The sequence below is a fragment of the Mastigoproctus giganteus genome, chromosome 1 (genome assembly GCF_048544385.1).
Source record: "Mastigoproctus giganteus isolate SK-2022 chromosome 1, ASM4854438v1, whole genome shotgun sequence".
Lineage (NCBI taxonomy): Eukaryota > Metazoa > Arthropoda > Arachnida > Uropygi > Thelyphonidae > Mastigoproctus > Mastigoproctus giganteus.
The window spans coordinates 171,709,619-171,725,548 of NC_143575.1; the positions used below are offsets into that span (position 1 = coordinate 171,709,619).

Below are 15,930 nucleotides of genomic sequence, written 5' to 3' on the forward strand. Positions count from 1 at the left end.
TGGCATTTGGCGAGAAATACTTGCCCACTTTTGTTAGCTGTTAACAAAACTCGTGTGGTACGCACTAAAGATGTTTTATGTGAACACATCCTTGACTTGGAACAGTAAGCGAAATCCAATCCAAGTATAATTGTAGCCATTTGTTGAATACTATTATTGCAACAATACAAATATTTGTCAACAATTTCTTTTTTCGTCTCTTATTTCTGTTACATTCCATTGTTAGGTGCCGCTATAGATGTTTTCACATCAAAAGTAAAAAAAAAAAGATTCTTAATAAAGATGGTACACATATGTGGGAGGGATAAAGTATTCTACGGTATTATCGTTACTTAAATTAATAACGAGTCCGCTCAGGTCGTAATTCGTTATCCGCGCTGTGTTCTAAAGATCGGTTTGTTTAGGCGAAAAAGTAATGGGTGTAAAAAAAAAATTGTTTAAATAAAAATCCACCTGTTTTATGGTGAGTGTTTAAAGACCATATAAAATTAAGGGCCACAGAATGTATAGACGAGTACGAGTCAACAATCAGTGGCAAGAAAACTCTAGTTCCAAAGATCTTAATTTTTTAAATATGGTTTCCAATCACTGAGTACCACAAAAATTCCTGGACTTGTGCGATCACGTTCGATGAGTTTGAAAGTAAACGAAAGTGATACGCTGTAGTTTAAACTTCCTCCAACAGATGGTGGCACAGAGATTGTCCAGTAGGCTGACAGGTTGAAAATAACCAGTTTCGTTAGCAGCATTGATATTCTGTGTCATGATTTTGCAACAGGCCAAGGAACGAACTTCAAATTTTTAAATTGGAAAAAATTTTAACAGAGATGTGTGAAATGTTAACTGTTTATGGTGATGAAAGGTTAAGTCGTACCAATGTGTTTGAGGTGCTATATGTTCGCGATGATCCAAGAAAGAGTCCGTCAACCTGTTGAGAGTTAGAAAATTCGAGAAATTGAAGCAAGAGATCGTCATTTGATCCACAGATTGATGGCTGATGAGTCGGATATGAATAAGAAGACGATTCCTCAAATTCTGCATTTATATTTATGGAAAAGGATGGTGCGTAAAAAATTTGTGTCGCACACCTTCATGGATGAGCAGAAGCAACGAAGACTTCATCCAGATTTGTCAAAAACAATTCTGATTTCCTTAACTGCATTATTGTTAAGGAAAAACGTGTACAAACGAAGCGTTAGAAAATGCAGTGGATTTCAAAATCGTCACTCATCAAAGGCCAAAAAGTTTCGTTTACAGAAGTCCAGGATCGAGAAGAAGCTGGTCATGTTTTTCGACAAACATGGAGTGATTCACAAGTAATTTGTAAATGAAGGTGAGAGAGAGTCAATGCTGTGTTCCACGTGCATGTGCTTCAAATACTATTGAAGCACATTTCCCGGGTGAGCCCCAATTTCGAGCGGAGGAATTCCTGTGCAACAAGAACCAGCCGCTTTCAAAAGCGGCTAGTTCTTGTTGCACAAGAGTTCCCCAGGCAAAATCTGCACTTATATGAAGATATTTCTGAAGAAACATGGCATTGTACAGATCAACCATCCTACTTTCCCAATCTGGCACCAGTGGACGTCTTACTCTTTTCCAAGATGAAAACTGCCCTCAAAGAAAAGAGATTTCAGAATGATGAGAGCATAAAGAAAAACGTTACCACCGAACTGACCATCATTCCTTTGGACGCCTTTTTTGACTCTTTTCAGTAACTTTTAGAATGGCGCAATAAGTGCATTTAATCAGGTGGTGATTATTTGAATAAAAATAAAACTAATTCTTCTCGTACCGAATAATAAAACATCCTGGAGATTTTGACTGTAATGAGATCTTGAATATCGAATTTTCTTTCTTCAATTCTTTGAGATTAAAACTCCCGTCATCCGAAAGGCAGCTCCGGTATTCTTAATATCGTCTTATTAACCAGTGAAAGAAAAGAAAGATTTGACTTTATCTACCAACACTTCATATAAGATTTCACCAAAACTTCAGAATAACCTCCCATACCACAAGATTTTTTCTCCTCTCTTTAGAGTTATTTGTCGTAGTTTTCCTCCGAGTACTCCTGCTCCTCGTCATATATACATTTCGCATACACCAGAATGAACTGGCAAGTTTACGATCGCTTTAACTACTTATAGGACCGGGAGAAACTTTTGTAGATGGCGGATTTTTTCCTGTATTAATCAGCCTATTTAGAAACAGAGAAAATGGATACTATTATCAAAGTTACTTTAAAGAAATGCCTCAATTTTAACACCTCTGTTCTCGACGAATTCTTATGTACAGTTTTTTATTGTCTTGGATTAAGGGCCCGTTACTGTACAGGGGCAAGGGCAGAGCTCCTTATGCCCATAGGAAAAGCAGCCACAAGAAAATCGATGCACAGTAATAGTACCTTATGGATTGGATGGTTCTGAATATGAACGCGCTGTTATCCTGAATCTTTTTCTCAAGTGCAATACCGAGCTTTACTTTTCAGTCTACCCACTCCACCTTAGTTTCTTAATAGATCTTGCAGGCGACTGCTGACTATTACGAAAGCCAACTCAGCCTACTTTCCACGAAGTAAATGGCTAAGTAATTTTAATTTTCCGACCCCCACCTACATTGCAAGCATTTTTGGTCTCTCCAAGGTCACCTTCTTCCAGAAATAACCACGTTAATGGACCCACTACTGCAGAGTCAGACGCAGACAGAATAATGCATTTTCCCCTTTTTTGTCATCGTTACACCCCAAAGACACCAACGACTCCCAGATACAGTTTGCATGTTTATCCGTTGTAGTGCATAGGTAGAGTAGCTGCGTCCCCTAGAATTTCATAAAATTTAAACAACATATAATACTTTTTATACCATTGTACAATAGTTAAAATCATATTTATATGAATAGTTTACAAAAGGTAAACGTATTTCTTTGGACCTTAGAAACGTGGCTTTGATAATTTCTGTTCCCTTTAAATTAGGGTTATTCCCCTTTTCGAGGACGCCCCAGAAAAGGGGAATAACCCTAACTTAATCTTTCTAAATGTATATTCGCAGTGGAATTGAACTAATGTTCAGAAGCCTCTCTGCATAAGTTACAACAGATGTATATTCACGCTTATTGATCAACTTGTCCCAACTGAAGAATGGTATGGTCTGTCCAATGAAGTCTCTTCGCGTTTTAGCAACCAGGGAGAATAAGCAGATAGTTTAAATGGACTTTGTTATTGTGGTAACCAATGTAGTTTGCCGTTGGGGACGTCTTCGTGTCGATGAGCGTTGTCTGTCCGTTCACCCGACTCAAATAATTCAAGAGAATTAGCTCGAAGATCCAGCCCTCTTAACATCTGTTACATTTGTAACTGTCGCCGTTCTTGGGCAATTTGCAGTTTCGATTCCACTACGATAGAGGTGGAGAAGGTGTAGTCTTAAATATTTCAAGAAAATAATGACAAAGAAAGAAGGAGAAACCTTCCCCACCCTTTGACGTAAGAATACCGCCAGAGATTTGCCACAGTATTTTAGCAGGGCTGTCCGCCTAGTAAACAACACTTCATCCCAAGACGTACGTAAATCCACTTATCGTTTTTCTCTCCCCGTGCTCCTACTGAGCGTGGAAATCGTATCGCAGTAACAGATGAACGTGGTCTGAACTCGAGATATTAATATTTATGAAAGCACTTGAGGTAAGTTCGCTTCTAATACATAAAACATAGCATCGCGTTTATTTAAGCTGTTCGGATGGTATAGTTAGACATATTTCAAAGTCTATACAGGTTTTGGTGTATACTGTTTCACCAAAATATTTGAAGATGACCTTGTCCATGATTATGAAATATATGTATTACGTGATAGACGTTTTTGACTGAAAGAACAGTTGTCAGGATAACCTCAAATAACTGTTTAGGTATCGTGCGTATATTTTATAAGAATGTGGAACTGTTTGATTGCAAGTTTGGACCCTTTTGAATGAAGTTTAGCATTTGTGGAAGTGATCTACTTAAAATTGCAAATTTTTCGTTGCTAGTTTTCAAAATTAGGAGGAAAACTGAGCATCTTGTGACAATTTACATCGAAAGATGTGCTTCTTACCTAACCGGAATAAATATATCGAACTTTGTCCAGTATTTCAACTATGTTTCACCAAAATAAGATTGACGTAAGATGTCCTATTTTGCGCCTACATCTGACCTTCCAAATGGAACATACTGAGAAGGTTTCTTAACTACTTTGCTGACATTATGAATACAAACTCATTATAGCTTTCAGTTTAATTGGATCGTAGTCGCCAACCCACCTGAAACGCTTTAGTGAAAATTATTGACGGTCCCACGTATGGGCCAAATTTTTTCATTTGCTGGAATCTTTTGCATACACTATGCGCCTTCAATCTTTCAAGATTGAGGAGGGTAAAACATTGATGCACCTCAACTTAAAAGTGGGTAATTCCATAGTTTTCTTCTTTTTTTTTTTTTCTTGTGGAGTTGAGTTTCAAGGATTTTTGAAGTGATTGGCAACGAAGTTGAATTTGTTTTAATGCTCCAACTGGTAAGTTTCCAATAAAAAATTGGAAATTTACCAAATTTCTGGAACCCGAAAGAAAAAGAGTCCTCCAATATTCAGATAAGCATTTCGAATTTTAGGTGTGTTCCTATAATGACAAACTAAGACAATCGGAGTCTTCAAATTTTAGGTGTGTTCGCATAATGACAAGCTAAGGCAAGTGGAGTCTGATAGCAATATACTAATTAGATAGACTTAAGTAGATAAAATCATTTCTTTTTTTTGCATTTTTACTGAGTTCGTTATAATCAAATGACAACGGAATTTACGAAAACCAAATCATTCTCAACTCTTGATAAGAAAACTGCTGTTGGTTGAGCGTACGAATCCCTGTAGGGAATATGTACAGATAACTATTTAAAGACTTTAGGACATTAAGAGGCTAATGTTTGTTTGGAATAAGACATTTTAAAGAGGCAGAAAAGTCTCACGATATCTTTTCTCCAGATAAATTCTCTTATGGATTTTGGGCACCCCTGGAAAGACCCTAAACGTTATACCAACTAAATATTTAATGTTCTGTTGGATTATCTCATTATACTTTTTCTGTCCACCAAACAGAATAACCAAGATGGTAAGAAATGCAATATGGGACTTCAATATCGTGACTGGAATTTTATTTGACTGTTATTCGACACCTTCAACGAAACATTTAATTGTCAGCCTTTACAATAAGCAAATTGTTATCAATCTAAAATATTGTGGGGGTTGCTCTCTCTATCACTCGATATTGCACCACTCTGATTAAACCCGGTTGCCCTACAATATCGTTCTATTGTTTTCCCACTAAAAGCAGACACTATAGCCATCATTGCTGATAGTCGGCGAAACTGTAAACAAGCAATCTATAGCTTTCGTAGCATGGCGCTTTTTACCCTGATTTCACTTGAACACAGCCCGGTGAAACTTCTAGTTGCCCACCTATAATTATATATTTGTATATCTAGACTTGAATGCAAGGTAGTGGGGAAGGAAAAGGAAGCATAAAGTATAGGCACAATCAGTTTAGACCATACGCACTGTGTGTTATAATCAGACCATGAAGACGTAATTGAACCAGGGTGTTCATGGGCAGATTTGCACGTTGCGTGGGCTGAAAACTGGAAATAAATCACGGAAAAATCATACTCCTTATGGTCCAGATGGACTCCATCCGCGGTTTTGGAGGACCTTCCGAATTTCCTTGAGATTAAGCTGGGATTCCAGCATGGACATCTCCAAATACTGATTGTTTCAACGAAACAACTCTAATTTTCATGGAGGACTTGTAGAATGGGATTTCGATTATCGTACTCATGTTACCTTCCCTAAGTTTGCTACGTTTGTCCATTAAAGACAGTACGGGTATGGTGGTGGTCCACCTCATCGTACGTGGACAGGTATTCTGGGAAGCAACTTTCCGATGGTAAAGTGGCCAAAAACAGCTAAACAACAAAAGGCATACGCTACACAAACACGTCTCCTTCATATTTTGATGGAATCTCTCCAACCAGAAGTGAACGAAGATTTTCCTGAAAACAAAAATATGTAGGATGCAAGAAATATACCTTCAAGTCTATGTTATATCTAGATTGTTGAAATTTATTGAGCTTCTTTTCAAATATACTCCTTTTCCCTAAGAAGCTCTTATGTGCATTTTTGATATAAATCCATGCGTCTTTTTCAACTATGGTCATCTTTCCTTTCACATCTTTATTCTGTCTGAGTTTCACATCAGATAAACTCAGAAACTTTGTTGGGTCCATCAGACTTTCACCCTCAATACCTTTTGAACCCAGTATAAGGATCACTCTGTGTGGTAAGTGCTTCTTCGTACTCTATTTTTAGTGTTTTGGTTTTTAACTACAAATAACAAAAACAGCGCTCAACTCCTTGGTTTTTCTATTCACGCTAGACCATGGGAATAACAAAACTAAAACGTAATTTTAACTTGACTCCCTTTCCTGAGCGATTCCAACAAATGAGGCAAATGTGATATGGAACATTAGAAATTTTAAAACTTGAACAAGATAAAGTTGGAGTGTACGGTTAATCTTGAAGTTTCGTCCTGAAATATGCACAGTCTTTCTGACAAATTCTGTGAGTTTTCTCACTGCAAAATGTGTCAAGTTTATTTATACGAGGAGGGAGGGAGGGAGGGAGAGAGATACTGTTTTTTTTTTAAAGTAATATAATACTGAAGAAACTCGTTTTGGAGGTGGACAGTGGCTTTGTATGAGAAATCTATGCCGTATTACAGAACAAAAAATAACATTTTTTTTTCTTTGCAAATGTAAAGCGGGTTAAAGTAGTAAAGTACTATATGCCCGGCTATCATTCATAGCGCGCTGGGATATGTCTAGTGAATTAGTCGCCTCGTATAAGCACACAGGGCAGTATGGCATTGATCGATGAGCGGACCAGAAAAAAACACGTGGATAAAATGTCAGTTATGCAACGGCCAGAATGAATTTCTTGGGCAGGAAATCCTTTGAAATTGTAAAATTTCAAACTAGTAAAAAGCGCATTAAGAAAAGTGATTATGAGGTACTTTTCGAACTTCACAATCTGGATTGCTTATGCAAGTTAAAATCTTAAGCGGAGTCTTTAAGATACCCAAATTAAAATTAAGTGTCGATGGCCAAAATGGTCATCCCTTTTGGTTATGTCTTTTAGTGTTTCTTCGGTTGTATTCCATCTGTATACCAAACATAGGTTTCCAGATCATCGTGCAAAACAACGTATCTCAATCCTCTGTGCCTCCTTTAATGAGATTTATCTCTATTATCCTTCGAAACGACCATCTTATGTTATTATTATTAAAATCAGTTTATTACCACAAGAAACCTTGGGTCACCCAGGGACGACATTCTGCCAGAAGGGTGTGAATATTTAAAGACTAAGGTGCGAGGAATACTTGTAAAATATACAAGAGTACATGCGTGCGCGACCAGAGAAAATTACTGGATTAAAAATACAATTGTACGGCGACGAAAACAGTCTTTGTCATATACAAATAGGCAAGTAAAAAAAAGTCAGTCATGTCCAGGAGCAGATGTACATCATAGATTCATTATTTGGTACCAGTTCTTCATGATTTCGTTCCTGTAGAGCTTGTCTTCAACGAACCTATCAGGGTGTAACCCAAATTTATTGAAGATCCGAAGACAATTGGCTGGAAACATGGCCCTCAGGGAATCAATGCTTGAGAGCGTAAGAAAAAGAGGGAGACAGGAGTCGGGGAGCTCCCCTCTTGCCTTCTTCGGGCCAGAGATTAAGGTGGATACCGATGGAGCATCAATTCGCCGCGTTATAAGCCGTACAAGCGTGAAGACATTTCTTGTCATGATGAGATGTCTCCAGGGGATGGTGCACAGATTGTAGGATCTGTTTGCTTAGATGGATGAACAGGCCTACCACTCTGTTCATCCACGTAAGCAACAAGTACTCCAAAGTGAGATTCTTGTTTGGGTATGAGGCAGGGGCAGATGACCAAATTTCGGATGCATAGAGAGGGATAGGAGTAATACGCACCTCAGGAATGTACCGATCATGCAACGCTGGCTGATGCACACCAAAGAGCAGCGTACTTCTTCTGCCTCATCCTGACAATGTTGAAGTATAAATTAAGGCCATTGCTTTTTAATGCATCCATTATTTGGTCCTCCAACGTAGGAATTTTTTTTCTCAATTTGGGTGTTCTCTCCCATCTAGATTAGATGGAAAGTCACGATCATGCACAATATACAAGATGGCGACTGGCCACTGTTCTTTCAAGATATTAGCTTCCAAATATGAGATGTTATACATATTGGATTTCCCCCAGTAGAAAAAGTAGATATTTGTCTGCTTTGTAATCCAGACTGTTCACAGACTGAAGGAAACTACGATTAGCTGTGCATTGTCAGAAGTTAAAGATACCTTTTCGGAGTTACTGCTTTTGTGTCAATAAATAATATATAAGATTTGTTCAAGTTTCGATCTCATTAGAAGTCTACTAATAGTCTCCTAACATTTAAAATGATAGGAGCACGAAGAATTAATGGCAATAATCAAACAAGTCTTTAAATAAAACTATAGATATGCAGCTAGCGTATATCACTAATATTTACATCACACTGATAGCAGCAGTTACCCTATAAGACTGCATAGCTCACTGGCAGCCTCTACTGATTAAGACTATTTTCAATCTGAGAAAGACGGTATATGTGGTTGCTTGTAAATATTTTATATTTTTTTAATTTATCGTAATATTTTTTATAATCTACCCTAAAGTGCTAATATATAATAGTTGAATATTTCTTATTTAGTAATTAATAATCACCAAATGATTCCATGGACGGAATCATTCAATATTTATAAAAATTAACATGATTATACCTTTTCAAATCCATTAAAGAGAACTAAGTTGTGTTCAAAGGTCAGTATTACTATTATTATTGATGTTTAGGCACATCAGGACCCGATTCGCTTGTTGTGCTGCCTACAAAACCCTCCCTACTCCGCTCACCTGAGAATGGTTGCCCACTGAAGAGGTATTTAAGAATTCTGTCCACATCTGAAGAGATGGTTATTGTTGATACGATATGATCTCTTATCATCAACTGACATTTTTTTCGAATGCCATCTGGCGATGGTATTTTGTGTTAGTGTGCTTAAGACACGTCAAGGACCAACTCTTTGTTTCTTTGTTCTATGAACTCATCAATTTTAGGGCCAGTTCAAGGGAAAATGGAACACTGGCCCTTAAACTGCAATTAGATTTGCACTCTATGAAATTTATAAATAAAGAAGCTGATAATTTGTTCATAAACAAATTCAAACCTAGCTCTTTTCACAAGGGATGATAATCATATCGCTGTTCCTTCGAATCCTCTTACCATCGACTGACACCTATTTTTTTTCGAATGCCATCTGGCGATTACATTTTGTACTAGAACTAATCATCGCGTTAGTGCGCTTAAGGGTCTTTACTATTGATTAACCAAATGAAAATACAGTATCTTTTAATTAATGTAATGATTGGAGTTAATTAGGCCTCCCTGCCTGCTCGCTCAACCAGATAAGAGCCGGCTTCCTGATAGCAAACCGCCAGTGTTATAATAAGAATGCTGAACGGGTAAGAAAGAAAGTGAAAAGAGGCAACTCTGGTTACTAACATATATTAAAACCTTATCACATGTCTCCAGGTAAGCATAAATCTGCCTATGGAGTGGTTATAAAAGCTATCAGGAACTAGCGGAGACCTATTTCTTTCTCTATTACCTTGACTGTAATCTGTGACCCTCATCACCCACGCTTTGATCACAGACATTAATTGCTTGGTCTGATCTATTGCAGCCGTTGCGAGGTCACGGTGACGCTATCAATCATAAAATTAACGCCTATGTTTCCTCTAGAGGGCAGTGCTATCATTTCACTAGTTGACATTGCTGTCAATATGGGAGGGGTCATTGTGTTTGCTAGCAACACTGTTGACTTATCACCTGCTGGTATCGATAAATAAGAACACACAGACTGACGAGTTTTCTTGTCTTGTTTCTCCCCCTCCCCTTTCACCCCTAAATCCCTTGGGTCGGAATGAAGGTTTGAACTTTTTTTTTTCTGCTTCGCAGCTTGTTGTCTGACAGTATGCATATCGTAATACCAATCTACCAGTACTAATCATGGACGTGGCAGGTTGTATTTATGGAATGACGTCATTGGCAAGTTATGGGACAAAATAAAGACATCTTATTGTAGATAACTCCACTATCTCTTAGCGTATAATGAGGATCGAGAATAAATCTTGTTTGGAGGTTGGGAAACTATAAGATATTCCTTTGTTCCACTCTCATAAACATCATCAGTGAACTGAGATGGTGGAGTTCAGACCATGAATGGAAGTTTAAAAAAAAAATGGATGACGTAGTTTATTTCATTTTTGGGTCAAATCCCATTCGATGGCAATAATGGGCGTCATGTTTGTTCCAAGATTCTTCTGTGTAGCTTAATAACGCTGTATGGAAATTATTATTATTTTCTGGTTTTTCCATACAGAAAATCCAAAATAAAGTTCGGAAAATATCTTTCTACCTGTTGCTTGCTTAGGCCATCCCTGTTATAAACTCATAACATATGCAAATGATGTTTTAACTCAACTACGCCCAGCCATTGTCAATATGGGAGTATGCTATGGGTCTACTTTGCTCTCTCTTTCTCCCACTCAAAGATGGTATGAACTAGATCTTAATATGGACTATTTAATATATAAAAATTGGATATTGAACAGTATACGAAAAAAAAAAAGAAAATATTACCAAACTTCAACGTGAAACTTGGCATCCGAGTAAATCGGAAACCAGCAAGGTATCCATTACAAGGTCTAAACAAGTCGAAATCACAGGCGAGATTACGACTGCGATGGAGTGTGAGAAAAATCTAGAATTTCTCTCCCTTTTGTTCTTATTTTGCTTTAGTCCCTCTTACAGAAGTTTGTGTTAGATTGTTTAAGGCGTTACCACCTCCTCCACATTCGACCGCGTTGGTAACCGGTGAGATTGAGTTGGGGGGGGGACAACGACAACACAAAGCAAGCGTTCTTAACATACTCTTACAGAGAATAATTCTTATCCATAAAAGCGATAGGCAAAAATAATGCGACCAATTTTTTTTGCCGTTTTGCATCTTTAGGTTGGTGGGAGGACCATTAACATACCCCATGTGCAAGTCTGAAACTCTGCACTTAGTATGCTGAAGTTGATAATCCAGGTGTGAACCAATTCACAGGGTCGAGATGAAACATCCACATCATACAGAAGAGGAATATCCTACTCTCTGCGTGATGTGGGCGTCACCAGACAATATTAGGCAGCAGATGATCTTATCACCCAATGCAAGACCACCACTTTGCTTGAAGTGTTGAAATTCATATTCAATGTCCAGCAACAACCCTGTCTCTTCCATCAATAAGCATTTGTAGCCTTTTGAGGTTATGATAGGCATCACGGCGAGATCCAATATCCCTTACATCTAAGTAGGGTACAGTGATTTTTGGAGGAGGGCCAACGAATAGTTTACACTGGACCGAACTTATTGGTAGCTCGGAAGGCATCGAAGCTGCTGCATATTCTTGCTGCTTCTGCTCTGCCAACTAGTGACTGGAGGGAGGCATTATCACGGCCACTTATATCAAGGAGCTGGATATATTCATGCTGTGCGCAATACACTATAGCTAAAACTTTCATTACTTCATAGACCCCCCCCCCCTTCTACTTTATCTACTGAATACATCATGAACAGTGAGAATAAAGAACAAATTGATCTGCGAAAAGATGGAAATCTCCTAAACACTTCTTTTCACAGATGTTACGTGGTTTCAATTTCAATCTTAGTGATGTCCCTTTCAACCCACGAACCCCAATTACTTTTCATGACAATTATCGGCTACCTGAACACACCATTCACTTGAGTTGTCTAAATTCACTCTATGATTCCTTTCAGTTCAAAGATGGAACTGTTCATCGATAACCGAAAGACGGAATTGGAGTCCTCAAAATTCAGTCTGTTCAGTGATTTCCCAATACATTCCATAATGGACTGTTCCTTTACCAAGACAGTCATTTAACAACCTGAACACGAGACATTAACCCTCACAAGACACACGTAAATATCTTGCACTACTTACTTTCTCTGCGGGGATAGGCCTAGTGAATATGTTCTACATACAGGGTGTGGTGCCGATTCTTTCAAGCAGAAAATTTGCCGATAAATCATATCAACTTTTAATTGAAAGAAAAAATTATCATCCCCATACCAAATCATTAAATATTGATTCGTGGCCACAATGAATGCACAACTTCAATTTGTAATTATGTTTTTCTTTCATTAAGTGTTTGTGACGACAGACGAATGACATAATTGAAACCTATATTTCATGGACCGCATTTAAACTGTTTTTTTTTTATCTTATGTCCAAAGCCAACAACGCAGAGCATCATTATAAATTTTAAGATTAAATAGGCGTACAAAATCGCATCTACAATTGTAAGAAAGATAGTCAAAAGTAACAGTAATCTGTATTTTTATTTGTTGACAAAAGGAGGTAATAATCAGGAGTTTGGAGGATGGCTAAACCAAGTTTAATGATTTTGAACTGCCGGGAGAATGATAAAGTATCACGAGTTAGTGTGCCGTTGGGGTCATCATCACCTGCGGCCAAAATGAGCAGCTGTTCCTCCACGGTTCTGTGCGAGGCATTTAAAATCGTATTAGGAAGAATTCGAGTGGCTGAGGGCGAAAATATTTCTTGTAGTTGAATGCAAATATGCTTAGTTTCATTTAATTAAAATTCATGGTGACACACGATTGTCCTATTTAACTACCACACGAATAAAATGGAAGAACATGAAGAAATCCCGGAAGAAGGTAATATAATCATAAGAGAAGTCAATGGACAGAATTGTGTATGGGCCCCTTGAAGGGAAAAGGAAGATTAGGAACCACACGTGACCATTTATTTTCATCCCTCTGAAACTTATAAAATTGGTCTAAACTCTGACTCAATATAAAGTTCATTAAGACATCTTAAAGTGGTGGGGGGGGATATGCTTGATGTGTGAGGTGCTGCTGATCAGAAACATGACAGTGATAGAAGGGAGTGTTGAATTTCCCCATGAGTACTGTAAGTGGCTAGATGTCACAACTAGTTTAAATTGGACTTTCATACAAGAAGAAGTTGAGCTAGATGGAATAAAAGGATATATAAAAACAAAGGGTAAGGGAGAGTCCGTTTGTGGTCAAAAGTAAAACAATTAAATACACAGAACAGTTTCTAGAAAATGAAGTAAGAACGGCAAGAGGATTCATTCTTCTATACCATTATGACCAAGACCAGATTCATAGCAAATATCTAAACGGAAAATCTTCAGACTGGATGCAGTCAGAGCTAAATTCCTACTGTAAAAGTTGTGGCATAATCTCGGTCATCAAAGTTGTTGATTGCTTGTTTGATCGTGCAGGAGGAGGATCTAATTGTTCCAACTTTCATGTCTGCTCAACAGCTTTCCAAAGTGTTATCAGTGCGTTTTCTGTACAGAATGTGTTAAATTATTAAAAAATTAGAAATTAAACTTTTGAACATAAATGTAAGTTTAGTGGTTTAATGTAATAAAGGTTAGCGACATCCAAATAACTAAATTCGCTCAAACTTTGAACATTTCGAACTTACTTCAGAGCTCATTATCGAGTTTTGAGTTCGGGACAACTCAAAACTTGCCTAACTTCTTTAGGCAAGTTTAATACTTGTTAAATAAAATGAAGAACATTTCCTACCTTTTTGGCCAATGTCTTCTCGAAACTAACCTGGATACACTTGCATCCCGACAACCAGCAGAATGTTAGACCTTTCTGGTATAGGTATGGCTAGCTTGATTCGAAGTGATGCGGTCCAGGGAACTTGAAGAATCCAAACTTTACCTAATATAATAAAGAATAAATTGACTACTTATGTGGTAGAGAGACCTTTACATGCTTTTATGAGAAAGTGGGAAAAAAGATTAACCCTTGAAGGTTTCTTTGCACAACTGATTCTTATTTTTGAAGATGGGAATTGGCGATCAAGGTCCGGATTTTCATGTTTAAGAGATGAAAACTTTGGCATAATTCACGGAGAAAGAAACCACACTTTCCCCTCCTGATATTGGGTAACTACAGCCCCGTTCAAAGAGACCTTGAAGAATTCCTCCAGTCTCTGACTGGATTTGAACCATGACCTCGCCGAATGAGGGATGTATAGACCTTTTTATGCAACAGTGGAAAAAAACTTGGCAAGCCTACATTATCACCACCATTGGATCTTCGACTTAAAAACATCTATTGATAAATAATCGCTACTGGCGCCACCAAACGGAAAGTTTCATTTCTTTTTTTAACGTTTGTATTCTGGCATTGTTACGTAAAGGTAGCAGATATTTAAAGGAGAACATTTCCAACCACTGGATGGAGGGGTATTGTCCCTATTAGTGATAAACGGTTCTTGTCAACGTAAAATAAATTGGCCAATTACGTATTTAGATTCGATCAAGAATATTTATGCGTGGACTACTTTTTGTAAAAGTTTCTGCATTTATCTTGAGGGGAAGGAAAGAAATTGGAGTGGGGGGGTAGAAGAGGGAGAAAAACTAAGAGATAAGGTATGAAGGGAAGAAAAAAAAAAACGGAACGCGATGCCATCATCGTGATGCGGTAGGCCTAATTGTAATAAGCGAGGTTTTGAGACCGATAATACGAAGTTAAAGTCGAGCCCCAACCCACTGTCTATCAGAAATAGCTTGAAAACACTCATTACGGACATCAGCACTTGCCCAAGACAAGTTTACATGCAGTTCTCGGCCAGCAACAACTGATAAAGGCCACTATTAATTATAGGTCTTCTAACCTCGCGCGCCTGCGAGCACCGCAGACAAAGTCCTGCAGAGAACCGTGTCGGGAGAGCGAATTTGCCTTCCCCCGTTGACCCCTGGAGCTAGCACCTGTTTCAAATATCGCTTCGTTTCCGTTTCTCTTTGACTTTTGACGCGCCGTTTAACTCCTCAAACGTCTTATACGAAGGAAAGCTTTAATTTGTTGCCGCACCATTCTCTGACTGCCGCTGTTCGTCAGCGATGCACTAAAGATCACGTCAGTTGGCAGACAAAAGAAACAGAGACCGCTGGTCGCTCTCTCCTCATCTATATTGCAAGCTGTTTGTCGCTTTAGGCTCTACTCTCTGTATTAGCTGTGTCTGTTGGCATGCACAGGCCCTCATTGTTACGTCACAAATGCAGTCATGAGTCCATTGTTATTCTCGAAGGCTCAGTTTTGCACGCGGATTTTCATTAAGCTGGGTTCATTGTCACCTTCGAAAGAACAAGGCCGATCACTCTTTATTATGCGCGCTATTTCTTAATTATTTTTTCCCTTATTTGATGGAGTATACGAGTGGACTGCAACTATTTATCAAGACAAGTCACACACAAAGACAGCTATTTCGACTGGTCTTAGCATTAAAGACAAATAAATTTCTGCCGTTGTGCTTTTTGATATCGGCGTTCCACGAGTATGACACAATCATTTATAATAATTCGCAATTCTTGGGACAGTTTACTAAGACACACCTGCTCGGTAGAGTTAAAAGCAAATTAATGGGAAAGAACTACAAATTTTAATCAAAGACTGAAATTCTCTATAGAAAACTTTCGTTTTTGAAATTATTTTTTGTTATTCTATTACCAACGACACTGATATTGTTTTTAAATGAAAGAGGGGATTCAAATATATAATCTAACTGCCAATTGTGACGATTTAACCAATCTCCCGTGCTAATTATATAACCAGATTCCGTTTTTCAGGGGCCAAAAGACAGTCTAATTTTACCAAACG

General features: G+C 38.0%; 1 protein-coding gene across 1 annotated transcript in view; it reads right to left on the reverse strand.

Moving 5' to 3' along the window:
* LOC150091259 (Kruppel-like factor 3) overlaps positions 1–13,980 on the reverse strand; it is a 48,137-nt gene extending 34,157 nt beyond the window's left edge. Inside the window, exon 1 of the mRNA XM_090375054.1 lies at positions 13,843–13,980. The gene's annotated coding sequence lies outside the window, so the exon portion shown is untranslated. The remainder of the gene's footprint in view (positions 1–13,842) is intronic.
* Positions 13,981–15,930: the final 1,950 nt, after the last annotated feature.